General features: G+C 35.4%; 1 pseudogene; it reads left to right on the top strand.

The window, feature by feature from the left end:
- Positions 1–13,376: 13,376 nt before the first annotated feature.
- Positions 13,377–18,643, top strand: part of LOC106770338 — a 17,688-nt pseudogene continuing 12,421 nt past the window's right edge.

Here is an 18,643-nt window from a genome sequence, read left to right as displayed (position 1 = left end):
AAAGTCAGGAAAATTTACCAGAATGTGTATGCTATACACAGTCTTGTTTGATTTTTTTTAAGAAACAATTAAAAAAACCAACAGTCTAATCTAAAGTATTTATGTATAAGAAACAATGATATAAATAAGACTGTAATATAAAATGAATCAAATAACTCAACTATTTCTGCAATAACAGGAATAAAAAATGTTATCTGGTCACGGTAAAAGAGGCTACATAATAGGTGACGACAGGAGGACATAAAAATCAAATAGAGTTGAAGAATTTGATTATTCGCATAAAATTTCCCATTGCAAAGCAAAGGACGGTTCAGAACAAAATCACAACATTGTATATTTTTCTAAGATGATTAATTGAGCATGTGAATAAGAAAATAACTGCTTGTTCAGCCAAGAATGCAGTAATATATACATTGTGCACAATTAGCCAGGAACATTTCATCCTGTATCATGTATAAGAATAATGCACCTAAAAGACTATGTTTTTCACAAAATAAAGTTCACATTGGAATTAGCAAGACTAATAATAGATAAAAAANCTGTATCATGTATAAGAATAATGCACCTAAAAGACTATGTTTTTCACAAAATAAAGTTCACATTGGAATTAGCAAGACTAATAATAGATAAAAAAAAAAAAAAAAAAAAAAAAAAAAAAAAAAAAAAAAAAAAAAAAAACCAGCAAGCAGTGACAAGTAGCATTTACAATAATTTAATTAAAAGCATTCTAAAATAACTTGCAAGGTAAAGTTCAATATAAGAAAACACTATTAAAACCTAACTGCATAAAGAAAGCAGTTTCTGATGTGTTGGATGGTCCCACAAGAACATCATAACCATAAACCAATACATTTTTTACTGGTATGTGGTATATAGGCAGCTGTCAGCTTTATGAATTTGTGTTATTGAGGTTGTTTGATACATATTGTCGTCATTTTCTTGTTTGAATCCACCACCAATTCGTGTATATTTGACACATACCCAATTTTAATTTGAGATTTTTTTAAGTGAAATAAATTTGTGGTGCTGTTCATATCAATGACGTTATTTAAAGTATTTTTTTAGCACCAGAATTTATTTCAAAGAACGGAAAGGTTAAAAAGAATTACTAAGGATGAAAATAAAATTCAATAATTTATCTGATAAAAAACATATTTAAATTTATATATGCCTTTCTCTTTTTATATTAATTGCATTATATATTATTGCATTGAAACATGTTATATTAGATGAAAAATACAATCATTAAAATTGGAATATGTAATAACAGTATTATCCTTAATTTATACATGGTTAGAGCAAACTATTTACTACTCAACCATATTCTCTTATAAAATTATATGTTTGAATGAATTAATTCTAATTTAATTTTGACTGTTTTTTTTATTATTTAACTTAGTAATATAAAATTTGGTTAATATTATTCAAAGTGAACTAATTGATTTTGTTACAAAAATAAATGATAATAAAAATAATAATACAGATGCTATATATATATGATATGACTAGAATAAAATAATAACAAAATTCTGTTGTCACAATTATGTTTTTCTAGAAATTGTACTAATGGTGGATCACAATATGGAAGAGAATGAATTTGTGTTGACTAATTTATAGATAATAAGTTATTTAAAATATATGAAAATATTATTTTATTTATTTACACACCATTAAATCTTTTGATGGAAGCAAAACCTGCATTTGTCATTAGGGATTATAAGCATCACAAATTGTGAGATGCTTTGTATGAACTTGAAAAGGTTAGTAGGGCTCCTTCAGTTTGAATTACCAAGAACATAGTAAGAGTATGCTCAACATAATTTACAGTAAGATGAAGAATAAATACTTCCTTAAATAAATTTTGAGTTTATTGTAAATTTATTAAAAGAAATTAAAATATACAAATTATTTTTAAAAAGCTAATTTAGGGATATTCTTTACTTTGACACAATGTGACCTGAATCATATCCATACCCACTGTTCAAATTAATGCTATCTCCAACCCTTTTTCTTCTTATAGATACTGCTAGTCACATCATACATTCTTCTTATAGATACTGCTAGTCACATCATATATCTAAAATATTTAGGAAAATGGTATGTTGACACCGTGTTTTGACACGGTTTTGACACCATCCAGTTGTCAAAATATGATTGGTTGGGATTATTTAAAAAAGAAATGATTTTTGCAAAAGGAGTGAGGGGCAAAATTGGAAATGTGAAAATAATGAAATTTAACTTCGCACCCTCTTTCATACTTTCATTTGAACTATTTCCTCTGTTATTCTCCAACGGTGCTCTCCACCCTCATCACTTCAGCAGCCCCCAAATTGTTTTCTCTTGCTCTCGTTCTGTCGTTCTCCATAGGCGTTGTCGGTGTCAAAGTTTGTTTTTGTTCTCGCATCATCAGTTTCGTTGTGTGGCTCGTTGGCGGTGTATCAGGCCTTTTTGGTTTGCAGCGAAGAAGCTTGCCCTGTACCACTGCTGTTGTTGGTGTTTCGTTATTTTTGGGGTAAGTGGAACAATGAACTTAATTTAACCAAATATCCAAAATAGAGCAATTTTTTCTTTAGCGAAACCTAACTTTTTTCTTGGGCATTGTTATCTCTGCAGGTGCAATGGGTTCAACAAATGCAAGCATAAATTTGATTGTTACCAAGTTCAGATGATGATGTTGTTTATATCTAAAGTAATTAACATTTTGTTTCAGGAGGACTTGCGTGAAATTAGAAAGAACTACGTAAAGGACTGGATTTTGGACAACGAAAACATTGCAAGAANGGAAGCGCTGCATGAATATGGGTTTTTGGAGGATTGTTAACATTTGTTACATCTTTATATGTATTTTAAATTAGCTTGTACCCTGTACAAATGAATTTATATGTAACATGACATTGGTAATTATTTGTTGATCTCCACCAATATATATATAACAACCATTACATTGTTGATGATAACGTGATTTCGAATGTTTTATTATTTACGTTGTGAGCNTATTAATAATTTGTTTAAATAAAAGCAAAGTTATTAAAGTTGGGTGAAGTCGTCAAACTTGTGCAACATCTGTCAATTGTAATCGTTTAGAAGGACATTATAAACGATTACGCGATCCAAATCCAGGATTTGGACACAAACATGGGTAGAAGGGACCACAATTTTGAACGCAGATGACCATGCTGCTTCTCTGCAATGGTTTTATCATGAATGCAATGGTTTTGCAGTTCATAGTGTTAAGGAAATGTCTTCATAGTGTGGGTTGTGTTGTTTGGACATTCCAAAAGGGAGGAAATGACACAAGTTTGTTTTCCCATAAAGTTGGGTGAAGTCCACAAACTTGTAATCGTTTACAAGGACAATGTAAACGATTACGCGAGCCAAATCCAGGATTTGCACACAAACCTGGGCAGAAGGGACCACAATTTTGAACGCAGAGGACCATGCTGCTTCACTACAATGGTTTTATCATGAATGCAATGGTTTTTAGTTCATAGTGTTAGGGAATGTGTTCATAGTGTGGGTTGTGTTGTNATGGAAACAGGTGCTTGGTGTTCTCAATTTTCTGAAGAAATTCAGCAGGAAGAAGAAAAAGAAAATAATATCAAGCAAAGAGGATCAACACCTACTGATGGGTGTTTGGGCTTTACCGGGTCAAGCTAATTACGTTAAAGAAGCGCTTGTTGGGAGGCAACCTAGTTTCTAACTTTTTCCTTTTAATTATTTGTGTGTTTAAGTTTTTTTTTAGGTTATATGCTGCTTATGATGGCAGTGATGATAACATCTACTGATGGATGTTGTTATGAAAGAGGACGGTGAATAGACATCTACTGATGGATGTCATTGTTAGCATTTACTGATGAATGCTACTGGCATATCATCTACTAAGGGGTGCTAGAAGACTTAGGTATCTACTGAAGGATACCAGGAAGGTATACTTACTGGTGGGTGTTGGAAAGGTATGCACTTACTGACAAGTGCTAGAAAGGTTTGGGTCAGGCTCGTGACGTTAAACAAGCGCTACCTGGGAGGCAACCCAGTTGATTGATTTTTTTTTTTTTTGCATGTTTTAATTCTCGTTCTAGTCACATATGTGAGATAAGTGATTGGGAATTGCATAAAAATTAAATTTTGAAAGTTGGAATTTAAGGTTTAAAGGGTTAAAATGTTTTAAAAAGAAGAGAAAAAAAAAAGAGAGGGGTGTAAATCTCGCACCGCTGAGCGGTGACGTCGTTGGGGGTACAAGCATTTTAAAAGATTATCTAATTTTTCTACCCCTTAGGGTTCGCCCAAGCACTCTCTAATAGACCCATAACCTCTCTTTCAATTTCAAACATTCTTTCAAAGATTTCCCAACACTTCTCCTATCATCCTCTCTCTTGAAAACCAAATTTTTATCACTTTTTCATCCAAGTTTGGGGTTATGTGAGAGCCCAGCTATTTCGGGTTGATTCCTCCACATTCCTTGGAAGAACTTTTGTGTTCTACTAACGCGTAATGAGATTTCTTGTTGTTTTGTGAATTGTACTTGATGCAGGCAGAGTTTCCTCATCAGAAAAGAGGATCAAGACTCTAGGAAACAAGAGGAAGGAATCAGAGTAGGAGCAGCTGAAGCTCCAGCTATGGAGGAAGATGATGAGATGACATCTACTGATGGATGTTATCTGCACTAGAACAGGATTTTTCTTTTTCTCTTGTACATTAAATTAGTAGTATAGGTTTTATTCTTGTGTCTATGCTTGACTTGTACACTGATCCTGATGATGGTTCAATTTTATTGCATGATGAGTTGTTTGCTATTGATGATTGATTGTGGATGATGATTGAGAATGTGTGAATGTTGATATCCAGGTTGATGGTTCACTAGCTATGTGAGCAGATGAGTAAGTGATTCATGATTGTGATTGTGACGCTAAGCAGGATTCATGTGAGAAGTGAGAAAGCATGATTATGTGAGGTATTGTGCTTCAGAGTTTTATTGTTGTGTGCACTGTTTACAGGGAATCATGAATGGTATTGACTTAATCTTAATAATTGATTGAATTGCATGTGTATGTCATATGGTCAAGGCCATGCTTGGAAAGCCCTTACTTAGCCAAATTTTCACCCAAAGAATTTTAAATGATATACCCTTTTTAAACCTTGACCTTAAACAGTATAAAAACCCTTGTTTGAATTGATTTACCTTGAGTTAGGGTAGAGAATAATTATATGTGTTGAAAAGGTTCAAATTTGGGGTTGAATGGGGAAAGTAAAAGGAAAAAGAAAAAGGAAAGCATTGAGTTCAAAAGATGAAAAAGAAAAATGCATGTGAAAATAAAAGAAAAGAAGAAAAGAGTTTATGCATGTAAAAAGAACTCAATGTAAAATGAAAAAGGGAAAAAGTTGGGAATGAGTGAGATTGGTTAAAAAAAGATAGTGTACTTGAACTTTGAATAATGATTTAAACTCTCTTAACTCAAGGATTTTGTATTCCAGAAAAACCAATTTTTCTTGATAGCCTAGCCACAATACAAGCCTTGGAAAAAGTCCTTGTGAAGACATATGCATGTGAAGATTTTGATTGTTTGAGATGAATGACAATATTGTTTTATGTGACATGTGAATAGTAGAGAGTAGAGTGACCTCTTTAAACACTTGAGTGATTGAGTGAAACACTTGCTTGGTGAGAATTGTTAAATCCATGTTTACATACATGCTTAGTTGATTGATCATTCATGAACAAAACATTTATTGAAAAAAAAGATTGAGTATGTGAACTAAATTGGATTGAAAGAAGGCATGCATCTTTGTAGGATTCTACTGAAATTTGAATTGTATAATAACTTGTCATGAGAAAAAGGAGTTTTGAAAAGTGTGAATTATTTGATGAAAAAGTGGAAAGCCAAGTTTTGTCTTGTTTCCTTGAGGACAAGCAAAGTTCTAAGTTTGGAGTTGTGATAATGGTCTAAAAACCGTTATTTTCATGCTTAAATTTGATAGTAAAACACACCCTTTATGGCTTAGAATGAGTTTTAGATCAAGTAAAACACTTAGTTGTGTCCTGTGAGAGTCAAAAGTTGGTTTTAGTGATATTATTCTTGTTTTGCATTGTTTTGCAGGGTTTTTAGATGAATTAAAGATGGAAGTGAAGTAAGGTGGACTTAGACCCATGAAAGAAGGAGAAAAATGATGAAAAGAAGGGTCAAGCACGCCGCTGAGCGCTCAGAGCGATTAGAGGGAAACTGCTCAGTTTTGCCGCTGAGCGGTCAAAGCGGCAAAAGGCAAACCGTTGAGCGGTGAATTTAGGCGCCTGGGCGGTTGTCTGTTTTTTTAGCTAGATTTTGTAAATCTTTCTGTAATCTATCTGTTATCTTTTTGGGCTTATATATAGCCCCATTGCGAATTAGAAAGGGATTCTTTTGGCAGAGAGAAACATCCAGAGCTATTCGACGCCTTGGAGGAGGTTCCTTGGATGCTTAGGCTCAATTCAACCAAGATTAGGGTTTTTTCTTTCATTCTTTCCATTCAATTCATCTTGTTTCACCTTTGTTGTTGGGGAACAATGTAATCTTTTGAAACTCTCATATATTCAAATTCTTATTTATTTCATATGCTTGTCATATACTTGTTTATCAATTGTTGGGTTCTCATCTGTGCTCAATGCTTTTATTGTTTAACTCATTCAGTAAAAGATGTTTGTCTTTATCGATATGGGGACGTACGGTAATGTCATGAACTAGTGGGAAATTCCTTGATTATGCCAATATCGCCTAGGGATAGGGGTAGGACGGTCAATTGTATTTGCTTCCGATCGCATTGCATTATTGTTTACTAGGGGAGGCTAGGGATAACAAGCCGGTAATTAATAATAGGTTCTTTTCACCAAGGGATTGGGTTAAGGGTAAATAAGAAAGTGTGCATGGCAATTAGATAAATAAGTGAAGTAAATAAGAAGAGTAGATATATGAGAGTGGATAAGATGAAATTGTAAACCCCAACAACATCATTCATCCATAGTTTCTCAAAACCAATTGAATCAACTATATTGCATGTTTATTTTTGTTCTTTGCATATAACTACCAAATTTATTCTCTTCTCAAGTCTTACGTGATTAGGTTACATGAAAGTTAAGGCCTAAGAGTCCTTTGGGAAAACGATACTCAGACTTACCCGTTTATATTACTTGATAACGATCTGGTACACTTGCCAGGGACTTAACACATATCAACTAAACATGTAGTAGTGGAACATATGTACTATTATTAAGCAATGTGTTGTCATCATCAAAAACAAGTTTGATATAGAGTTTGTGTTGTCAACAATCTCAACAAAACCGACGTTGGAACAATAAATTCAATGGACTATGTCATGAAAGTCCATATGAACATCTGACCACATTCAACGAAATTTGCAACACTGTGAAGATCAATGGTGTGCCAGATGAGGCTATAAAACTTAGCTTGTTTCTGCTGAGATTGTTGACAACACAATATCTATATCACTCTAGTTTTTTATGATGACAACACATTTCTTAATAACACACATATGTTGTTGCTTTGTTACATTGTCTTTTGCTGATTGATTGATATATCTGTTGAACATGTTTATATGCTGTATTGATGTGTGAATGCATATACATTAAGCTTGTACATGTTACATAATTTATGGATGCCTTGCACATGTTTTAAAGCATGAAAACCAAAAGCACTTTTATGAACTTATCACTGTGTAACAAAGCTATAGTACAGTCGACTCCATTATTAATAGATTCGACTATGCTAAAATATTTGTACAAATTTTGGGAATTAGTGCTTTGTGAGATTTTGAGAAGGAAAGAATTTCAAAATGGTTTTACATGTTGAAGTCGACTATGTGTGCCACATAATTGACTATAAATAGACTGAACATGAATCTGTTTAGAGACTTTTGATGATCTAACAATTTCATTTCTGTTTCAAATTGATATCTCTAGTTTTTGGAGCTCCAAGAATTCTCGAAGAAGACGGTGGTGATCTTTCTTGAAAGAGATTCAAAGGGAGACTGACTAGGCACACATTGCTTGATCGTATTTTGCACAGTGAAAATATTCTGGCTTGGCATCCTTGAAGATTGCTGTATTGGACCTATTGTGAATACAGGGGATAGACTCATGGATGCTGGTTCACTTTGAGGACTTTTCAAAGTGGTGTTTGGCAAATTGCAGGAGAGGGGACATCTTGCTGCAAGTCTTGCTGTTTTTGTTGCCTATATTTTGGTTAAGGGTTAGAGAGGAGATTTATATTTTTGACGTGGAGGTCTTCTATAAATTCCTTCTTGTAAAAACCGCAAACATTATAGTGCATTTGCATCCTGGGGTGGAAGGACACTTGATATAGGCATTGTTGGCCGAACCAGTATAAAAACCAGTATTTGATTTTCTCTATCCCTACACTTTTACTTTACAATCGACTTTACTTCTAGCGCAGTCAACTACGTTTTTCCACTGCAGACAAATTTTCATTACTTGCATTTCAAGAAAGTTTGAAAAGTCTGATACTTTGTTTTCAAGATTGCGAAAAGACTTTGTTTTTGATAAACCACTAATTCACGCCCCCTCTTGGTGTAAAAAAGAAGCCTACCTGTTTTCCTACAGTTTCCTTTCTTATTGGGAGGCAATGCTAAGCTATGGTTGAACTCTTTCCTTGAGGATAACTTTAATGATTAGGAAGCTGTGGTAGTAAAATTTCTGAACAAGTACTTTCTGCAGTAAAAAATCAACAAAGGTAAACAGGAGATTTCTTCTTTCAGGCTATGCATGGAAGAAACCCTAGGTCAAGCATGGGACAAATACAAAAGCTTATTGAGGAAGACACCCATGTATGACTTTGATGAAGCATCAATAGTCCTTTTGTTCCTTGGAGGTCTTGGATGAAGCTTATGCTAGATGCCTCAGCTGGAGGTAACATCAAGTGCAAGACTCTAGAGGAAGCTTATGAGTTGATAGATAACATGGCTACTAATGATATGGAGATTCACATTCAAATTGGAGCTTCACATCAATAGAAGGAAGTTTTACAATTACCAAGTCAAGATGCCTTGCTTGCACAGAACAAGCTCATAACTCAACAACTAGAGAATTTGACAAAGACACTTACTCAGTTTCCTAAGGAGTCAAAGAATGTTTCACAGGTGCAACAACAACTCTGTGACCGATGTGGTGGTGACCATATCAATGGTCAATGTGCTTATCCAGAGGAGGCCCAAGAAGAAGTCAATTACATGGGCAATCAATTCCAGTTCCACCAAGGTAATTTCAACCAAGGGTGGAAACCTCACCCAAGCACGGGTCAAGGTCAGAATGGACAAACTGGACAAGCAAGAGGTCAATTCAATAGACTACAACAACAATCACCACTATGGCAACAGGTATATGCTTTGAATGAGAAAACTAACAGGTTAGAAGAGATGTTCCAACAATTTACGAAGGTGCATGACTCCACCATTAAGAGCAATGAAGCTACTATCATAAATCTGGAGATGTAGGTTGGCCAATTGGCCAAGAGAATGGAGGACAAAGCAAAAAATTAGTTTGGGCCTAATACTGAGGTTAGATTGTAAAACCGTAGTGAGTATAGTTGAGGAGAGAGTGGAAGAGGAAAACAGGAGCATTGAGAAAGTGAGGAGAGAGGAAAAAGAAAATAAATTATGTGAGGATGAGATGGAAAAAGAAGAGAAGAAGAGGGGAGAGAAAAAATTGGAAAAGATGAACAAATTCTTCCTTATCCAAAGGAGCATGAGAGAGTAGAAAAAGAAAGAAATTGTGAGGGTTTTAGAGAGATCTTCAATCAATTGGAGATTGCTATACCTTTGACTGAAGCACTGCAGCTAATTCCTGCTTATGCAAAGCGTATAAAGCAGTTTCTTGGAGAAAAAATATATCTAGATGATGAACCTACTGATGAGCAGGGTATTGTAGTGTTTTGTTGAAGAAATTATGTCCTCCAAAAGTGAAGGATCCAGCAGGAAGTTTTACAATTGGGAAATGTGAAAATAGGGAAAGCTTTACTTGATTTTGGGTCAAGCATTAATTTTATGCCTTTATCTGTGCTTAAGAAGATTGATGGTCTTAGATAGAAGCCGACAAATATTTCTTTGCTAATGGTGGATGGATCATCTAAGAAACCTTATGGTGTGGTGGAGGATGTTGTGGTTCGAATGGAAAAACTTGAATTCCTGGTTGACTTTGTGGTAATGGAGATGAAGGAGGATGAAAAGATCTCAATTATTCTTGGAAGGCTGTTTATGAAAGGGGCTGAAGTAATCATCAATGTGGATGATGGGTTGATAATGATTAAAGACCAAGAAGAGGAGTTGACCTTTGATGTCTTCAAAGATAAGCAGATTCAAGTGAAGAAGATTAGTCACAAAGCTGCATGGAAGGATGCACCAGTGACTAGACATAAATCTACAAAGCCGGTCAACAAAGGTAAAAATTGTGTTTTGATGCAAGTTAAGGAAGAAGATAAAGTTGATGAAGGAAGGACGGTTCATCATGACTATAAAGATGAACAACTCAAACTTGGCACCCCTGTGAGATTCAACAACAAGTTGTGGGTTGTGAAAGGCTTCAAAGAGAATGGAGTAATAGAGATTGAGGCTCCATATTCTAGGCGAGTCAAAAAGGTGGATCGAAAGCATTTGATGAGTTGGTGTGATGAAAGCAAGAGAGACACCAACATTGAAGATGGAATATGAGCTTTATTGGGTCAAGCTAATGACGTAAAAAGAGCGCTTGTTGAGAGGCACCCCAGTGATTTAAAAACATTAGTTCTTTCATTTTGTTTATTTTATTTTGGTGATCTTATTTTAAAAATTTTTGAACATTGTTTATTGGGTGGCATCTAATTAGGGATGCTAGATGATTAAGTATCTACTGAAGGATACCAGGAAGGCACAACTACTAATGGGTGATGGTAAGGTTTTCACCTACTGATGGATGCTAGAAAGAGTTTGGGTCAGGCTCGTGACATTAAACAAGCACTACTTGGGAGGCAACCCAGTTGATTAATTTATTTTTGTTTCTTTTTTTGATTCTGTTCTAGTTGCATTTTAGGATTTGATTGTTAAATGTTTGAGTGGAGTGAGTGGAAATTGCATGAGATTCGAAAATTTGAGAGTTAAAATTGAGGGGCCTTGGTCAAGAGCACTTAGAGTAAGCTAGGAAGAAGGATAATTGAGGCCACGATTACCGCTCAACTGTAACCTGGCGTTGAGCAGCGTTACTGCAGAATGGGTTTCTGGTTTTTAAAACTTTGGGCTCAGCGTGGGTTGGCCCATTAAGCACCTTTTAAACCCTAGGGCACGTTTTGGCCGCCACTTTCATTCTCCATTCTTCCCAAGCACTCTCAATCACTCTCCCAAGCACTCTCCTCACTTTTCCCTTCACCCTTCTTCCTAAAAATCCTTTCTCCATCATTTTTGCATAACCTCTTCATCCAAGTTTAGGGTTTTGTGAGAGCACAACAGTTTGGGGTTGATTCCTTCACACTCATTGAGCCTCTTGCACACATTTGAGTATCTCCACCCAAGTAAGTACATACATTTTACATTCTAGGGTTTTGAGAGCATGATTTTGTATGAGAATGGTTGTCTAAGCATGATTTTTAGGGCTTTTGATGTTTGTGCATGATTGAGTGAAAATGTCACTGTTTACACCGACTAAAATGTATGATTAAGGTCTGGAATTGAAAAATTACATGTGGGTGGAGATTAAAAGCTAATTAGGGTCGTTTTTTTAATCTGAACTGATACCACTCAGCGGTAAATGGTGCTGAGCGCGACTACTGCTGTTGTTGGAATTTGATGCAGGGATGGCTTCCTCATCTGGAAAGAGGATCAAGACTATTTAAAACAATAGGAGGGAACCAGAATATATAGACTATGTTGTGCGTGCCTGGAGGGCGTTTTCGTAGAAATAAGAGTGGTGCAGTTGTGCACATCAAGAGAGCTGATATGACGCCCTTGGCATAGTATTGAATGGCATTCTCTCATGCTAACATCCAATCTTGCTCTCATGTCTCGGATATCACTGTCACTAGGGCCATGTTCTTATATTATGTGCTCAGAGGTTTAAATGTTGTTAACACCCTGGCAAATGTACCAGATCGTATCAAGTAATAAAGAGACAATAAGTCCAAATATTATTTCCCTAGGGACTCTTAGGCCTAAATGTTCTTGTGAATTGATTTCATAAGACTTGATTAAATAATAATTTGATTTTATGATGCAAAGACGAAAATAAACATGTATGCAAAAGTTTGATCAGTTGACAGATAGACAATATGGATGAATGATGTTGTTGGGGTTTACGGTTTCATCCTAATCCACTCTCCTATATCTACTATTCTTATTAAATTCAACTTTGTTATCAATGTCATTCAACTTTCTAGTTTACTCTAAACCCAATGTCTCGGCGAAGAGAGCCTACTCCCAATTACTAGTTTACTATGTCTAGTCTCCCTAGTAATTAGTCATGCATTTTAGTGTACAGAAGCTTAATGCAATTGACCATCCTATTCCTATGTCTAAGTAATTGTTCATAATCAAGAGAATTCCCCTCATGTCTAGATTCCACCGTATGTGTCCATATCAACAAAATAAAAGATCATGACATTGAATGAGTTAAACAATGCAAGCTTGAAGTATAAAGAAGAAAACTCAAACTGTTGATAACACAAGTATATGAATAAAATAAGAACTTTGATATAAGAGAGTTTCAAAAGGATTACATCATTCCCCAACAACAAAGGGTTCAGTTCACCATTATCATGGTGAAACTAGATGAATTGAATGGAAAATATGAAAGAATTAACCCTAGACTTGATAAGTTGGAGCTTTCGCATCCAAAATCCTCCTCAAAGGTGTGTAGAGAGTGTTTTGTCGTCTTTTTGCCAAAAGATAACCCTTTTGGGTCATACAATTATATTTATAACTCAGAAAAATAACAGAAAAATCGGCCCAGACCCAAGAAACTGGCGCTCAGCGGTACGTGCAACACTCAAAATAGCGCCCAACGGTGTCGCCCAGGCGAAAAACAGTGAAAAACTAGAAAAACTGGCGCTCAGCGCCACCTGTGGCACAAAACTACACTTTGGTGAACTTTTCAGCATTCTGGTAAACTGGTTGACTTTTCTGGTAAACTGGTTGACTGATTGATTTTTCTGCATTCTGGTTAACTTTTCTGCACTGCAACCCTTCTTTCAAATGATTCAATAACCTACAAAATCAGGGGAAAACCAAGCATAAAACCAAGAAAACCAACTTTAACTCTCTTATTCTCTAACTTAAGCAAAATGCATGATTTCAAGCTAATTCTAAGTCATAAAGGGTGCATTTTAATGTCAATTTTAAGTATGAAATTAATGGTTTTTGAATCGTTATCAAATGTGAACATTGGCCAAATCATAGCGAATGAGATACAGAGTTGTGCCATTACTGTGAACAACAAGGCATCCTTGGGACATCCTTCTCTGATTACACACTTCTGTCAGCTAGCTGGGGTGGACACTTTTACTCCACCGTTGGAGAGACCAAGGAAAGTCATTGATGAAGCCTACTATAGGCAGTATTTTGGTGGAGTTGAGGTAGCCCAACCGGTGCCACCACGACGCCCTAGGAGGAGAGGAGCACCACAAGCACATGCACCGCCTCAGGAGGTAGAGCCATTTCAGTAGAGAGATATGTATATGTCTCAGATGGAGGCCAGGTTGTAGTTTATCCACAGAGGGCAGGTGGCCACTGCTGAGATGATCATTGGGCATTATGACACGCCCCCTGCACACCGGTGGACCTTGGATGAGTTCAACAACGTGGTGGCATGGCCAGAGGATGATGCACAGGCTAGTGGAGCTGGAGCAGCTAAAGCTCTAGTCATGGAGGAGGATGATGAGGATGACGACTATGAGGTTGCTGAAGAAGGAGAGGAAGAGAGTTCTGATGACAGCATGGGCTGAGGAGATGAGATAACATCTACTGATGGATGCTATCTGCACTAGAGCATGATTTTTCTATCTTTTTGGTTTTGTATTTTGAACTTATTTGCTTCTGTTGGTAGTATAGGGTTTGATGTACTTGGTTGGAAACTTTATCTGATGCAGTGGTTTGACTATTGATAATTGCATGATGGGTATTGCTTGATGATGCGTTGATATTGATGATGTTGAGAATGTGCACTATATGTTGTTATACAGGTTGGTGTTCACAAGCTATGTGGACAGATGCATGATGTTGTGATTGTGGTTATAATGCTAAGCAGGGTGTTTATCTGGGATATTTGGAATACTGAGTAAGCTTATATGTGAGGTTTTGAGCTCCATATTTGTTGATGTGATAGCTATCTACATGAAAGCATGAATGATTTTACCCAGGTTTCTATAATTGACTGAATTGCATGCGTGTGTCATATGATCAAGGCCAGTTTTTATTAGCCCTTTCTTAGCCAATGCATGATTTTTATCCCAATGCAAAAGAGCACAATGTGTTTTACCCTTTTTGAACCTAAGCCTTAAATAGAATGTGAAAACCCTTTTTGAAAATCTTTACCTTGAGTTAAGTTGAGAATTATTGTGTGGTATTGATGAAGGTTGAAGTTTCGGGTTGTTGGGAAAGTTGAAAAAAATAAAAGATAAGCATTGAGCTAAAGTGTTGAGCAAAGCATGAAAAGAAATATATAGAAAAGATAGAATGGAAGAAAGATAAGCTCAATGCAAAAAGGGCAAAAGTTGGGAATGAGTGAGATTGGTTGTTTAAAGAGAGTTGTGCTTGAATGATAAATTTTTCAATGAGACTCTTAACTGAAGGATTTCGTGATCTAGAAAAACCATTTTTTCTTGTTAGCCCAGTCATATTATAAGTCATGAAAAGTCCTTATGATGACATGTGCGTGTGAGTATGCTTGATTGTGGTAAATGAAGGACAATTTTGTTCTATGTGACATGAGGATAGTAGAGGGAAGGAGCGACCTCTAGAAACACCTGTGTGATTGAGTGAAACATTTTATCCCGTGAGGAATGATTCCATGAATTCATGATTGCATCTATGCTTAGTTAATTGATCATTCATGAGAATAACATCTGTTGGAGATTATGTGATTGTGTGAACACCATGATAAGTTGTTGTGAATAAAAAAAAAAGTGCATCTTTACCGAATTCTATTGATGAGAAAATTTAAGTGATTACTTGTCTTGAAAGAAAAGTTTTGGAATGTGTTGAACCATTATGATTTATTGGTGGAAGACTGAGTTTCATCTTGTTTGCTTGAGGACAAGCAAAGTTCTAAGTTTGGGTTGTGATAACATTTGAAATACCGTTATTTTTATACTTAATTTTGACACTAAACACACCCTTTATGACTTAGAAACTAGCTTGAAATCATGTTTTTTGCTTAAGTTAGAGAATAAGAGAGTTGTGTTACCAATAAGGAGTATTGGTAAATCTTGAAGACTTTTGTTTTGATGATGCTGCAAGAAGATTTAGTTGAAGAAGAGTTTAAGTTTATTTAAAAGCAATTTGTAGAACCTAAATGTAGTAGGAAAGCTTTTCAAACTTTGTAAAAATTACAATTTTAATTGCAATAATCCATTATCATGAAGCAATAATCGATTATCACAAGTCATTCAGGAATAATCGATTATCACTTCATATAATCGATTATCACCTTTTGAAAAACCTATAACAGACTTCAATAATCGATTATCATGAAGCAATAATCAATTATCACAAGTTATACTGGAATAATCGATTATCACTTCATATAATCGATTATAATTTTTTTGAAAAACCTGCAACGGACTTGAATAATCGATTATCACTTACAATAATCAATTATTCGTGGCAGTTGGGACCNGACCTTTGGCATTCAGTGCAATTGGCTATATATTTGGCTTCTGTAAATTTCAGAGGCAATGTTTTTGAACTGATAGCTAAGTAGAACACTATTTGTCAGAGGAAAGTTCTTAGAAGCTTTGTTCAAAGTTCCCTTGCTTGGTCTCGTGAATAGGAGAGTGATGAGTCGATATTTTATACCATTAACTTAGTTTTTCGCGCCGAATTGTGTTGATGATTTGCGCTTAATTCTTTGTTATTGTGTTATTTTCACTAATTGGGTTTAATTAGACCAATGATTCATATTTTAATTAATTTGAATTATTTGAGCGTAATTATTCCTATTTTTATTTTCAGGGCAATTTTAGAATCACACTGTGGGACTTTTGGAAGGGCACTAATTAAGTGAAGACTCTCCACAAGGCAATTTAGGATTAATTTAGCTTAGTTTAATAGTTTAGATTTGTTTTTTAGATCAATTTTGTAATGTGGGCTAAATTTTGTTAGGATAGACTAAGCCCAATTGTAAAAAAAAAGGGTGGTGACATGTACCTAGGGTTTTGGGTGGACCCCACCCTAATTTGGAGTGACTCATTCTCGGACCTAGGGATATGTGAGCCGACACTCTTGAATTTTTCAGACCTCCTCGGGTTCTTGGTGGCTGGTGAATATTTTCTCTGCAATGGAATGTTGTTCACGGGTTCTAGTTATTGCCTTAAAAATTGTTTGGATTTTGAAAAAAGGAAATAGTATGGCACTTGCTTTTCTCGGTAGTTGAGCTTTCTTGTTGATATTTACGCTGCCTTTCATTTTGGATTTATACACTTTTGTTGAATCCATTTATTGCTCTTTGATCTGAATATAAGGAAGTTGAATCTCACTCCAATACACCGTTCTCTCTCAGCTGCTATGGGAATGAATTTTGTTGTGGGTCCGGTGATTGGACGTGCTTGGCAGCTATGCTTAGCTTTGCTTCTATTTTCTCTTTAAAAGTTGTAGTTAAGTTATTAGATAGTAAAGAGGTGTGATGGTGGTGCAGTACATTGCTGCCAATGCCCCTTTTCTTTGCCTTGCTTTAGTCTAACGTGTTGTCATGTCAAGATTGGCTTTTGAAGACCACACTTTGTTTCTTAATTTGCAATTGGTTAGCTACGGGGTCATGTCCTGATGCTGGAAGGAATGAGCTAGTTTTAATGGAAGCATTTATTTTAATTGAAAGCATGGTCACCTCCATAATTGAATGAGGCATGGACACATTGGTAGATGGAATGAAGCTCGCTGATTGATGAGCATTTCTTTGCTGTTGAATTTCAACTTATTCACGCTATGGGTTTGACATTACTGGTTATGCTGTTGTGTGTTTCTAAATGAAGCAAAGGTCACGTGAATTTACTTGGTTAGGTCTGCACCAGAATTTCTTTGAAATTGGAAAGGTGATTAAGGGTGCACTCGGTTCATCAATTCTAAGTACAAGTATTGGTCACATCAACATTGATGAAGTATGAATTCACGACTAAAAGTATGCAAGTTGCTGGAATTGAGGAAAACAATTTATTTGCTTTTTATTAGTCAAGAAAGAAGTGTTGACTTAGTAGGGTAGGTGCAACTGTGACGTGGAGACCTTGGTGGTTCAATTAGGAAAATTCATGTTTCATTTGGAAGGCAAAATTCCTTAAATTTCCATTGAATGAGTAATTGGTGGAAGCAGATGGTGCACACGGTTTCAGCTAGAAAAGGTCACGGCAAATGTGTGATATTTTAAGGGCATTGCAATTTCAAGTTCCCTTTGGTAAAAATCACTTGGTCACGTGAGTGATAGGAAAAATTATGTTGTCATTTCTTTTGTTTAATTTAGTTTAAATAGTAGGTTGAGTTGTTTTACATTTCTTTAACTTAGTTTTGCATTCAAATTAATTTAATTGAGTTAGATAGTTGTGTTGTTATAGTGTTGGTGTCTAGAATTTTATTTTGTTTTGTTTGAATTTTGTTTAAGGTTTTTAATAGTGTTAGATTAATTACCATGATAGTTAAATTAGTTTGTTTACATCTATGTCTTTATTAACTTCTTTAATTTTTTGCAAAACCCTTTTCACAACCCCCCCTTTCGTGTTAGACTCGATTCTTGAACCGCAAAATTGGTCTTTGGGAGACGACCTAGGGGTCATTCCCTAGCTATATTGCATTTATTTGCACATCAAATTTGTGTTGGTTGCGACACCCATCAAATTTTGGCACCGTTGCCGGGGACCAACGGTTCAGTATCGAGTCTTTTGTCTGTGATTGTGTGTCTTGTGATTGTGTTTTGATGTGTTGTGTCAACACCCAATTTCATCCGGGAAAGTAAATAATCAATATTAAAGAAAATAATAATCTTCCTCAACGCAGGGCACATCATTTTAGAATATTTTTGAAATATTTGTTTAATGTGGTAATAATTTGAATCAATATTATGACATTAATGGTAAGCAATAATAACAAATATATTGATATAATTTGCTGCATCAGTTTCTTCCTGAAGGAAAAAATAATAAGATCCNTTTTTTAAATGGGCAATTTTTTCTGACAATTATTTGATTGCAATCAAGACTATTTCTTTCCCTATTTTGNTAATTGTCAATTAATTCGCCATTAAGGCAAGATCACATTAATATTACAATATGTGCCTATAAGTACACACTTTGTGAAAGGAAAAAAGGGATTGGAAAAAATAGAGGAAAAAACTTAGAGATATTAGAGATTGAAGGAGAGACTATAGAGAAAAAATATGTTCTCACACATAAAGGTTTTGTGAACAACAATCACTGAG

Source organism: Vigna radiata, chromosome 8 (assembly GCF_000741045.1).
Source record: "Vigna radiata var. radiata cultivar VC1973A chromosome 8, Vradiata_ver6, whole genome shotgun sequence".
Classification (NCBI taxonomy): domain Eukaryota; kingdom Viridiplantae; phylum Streptophyta; class Magnoliopsida; order Fabales; family Fabaceae; genus Vigna; species Vigna radiata.
This window is presented reverse-complemented; position numbering and strand designations above follow the sequence as displayed.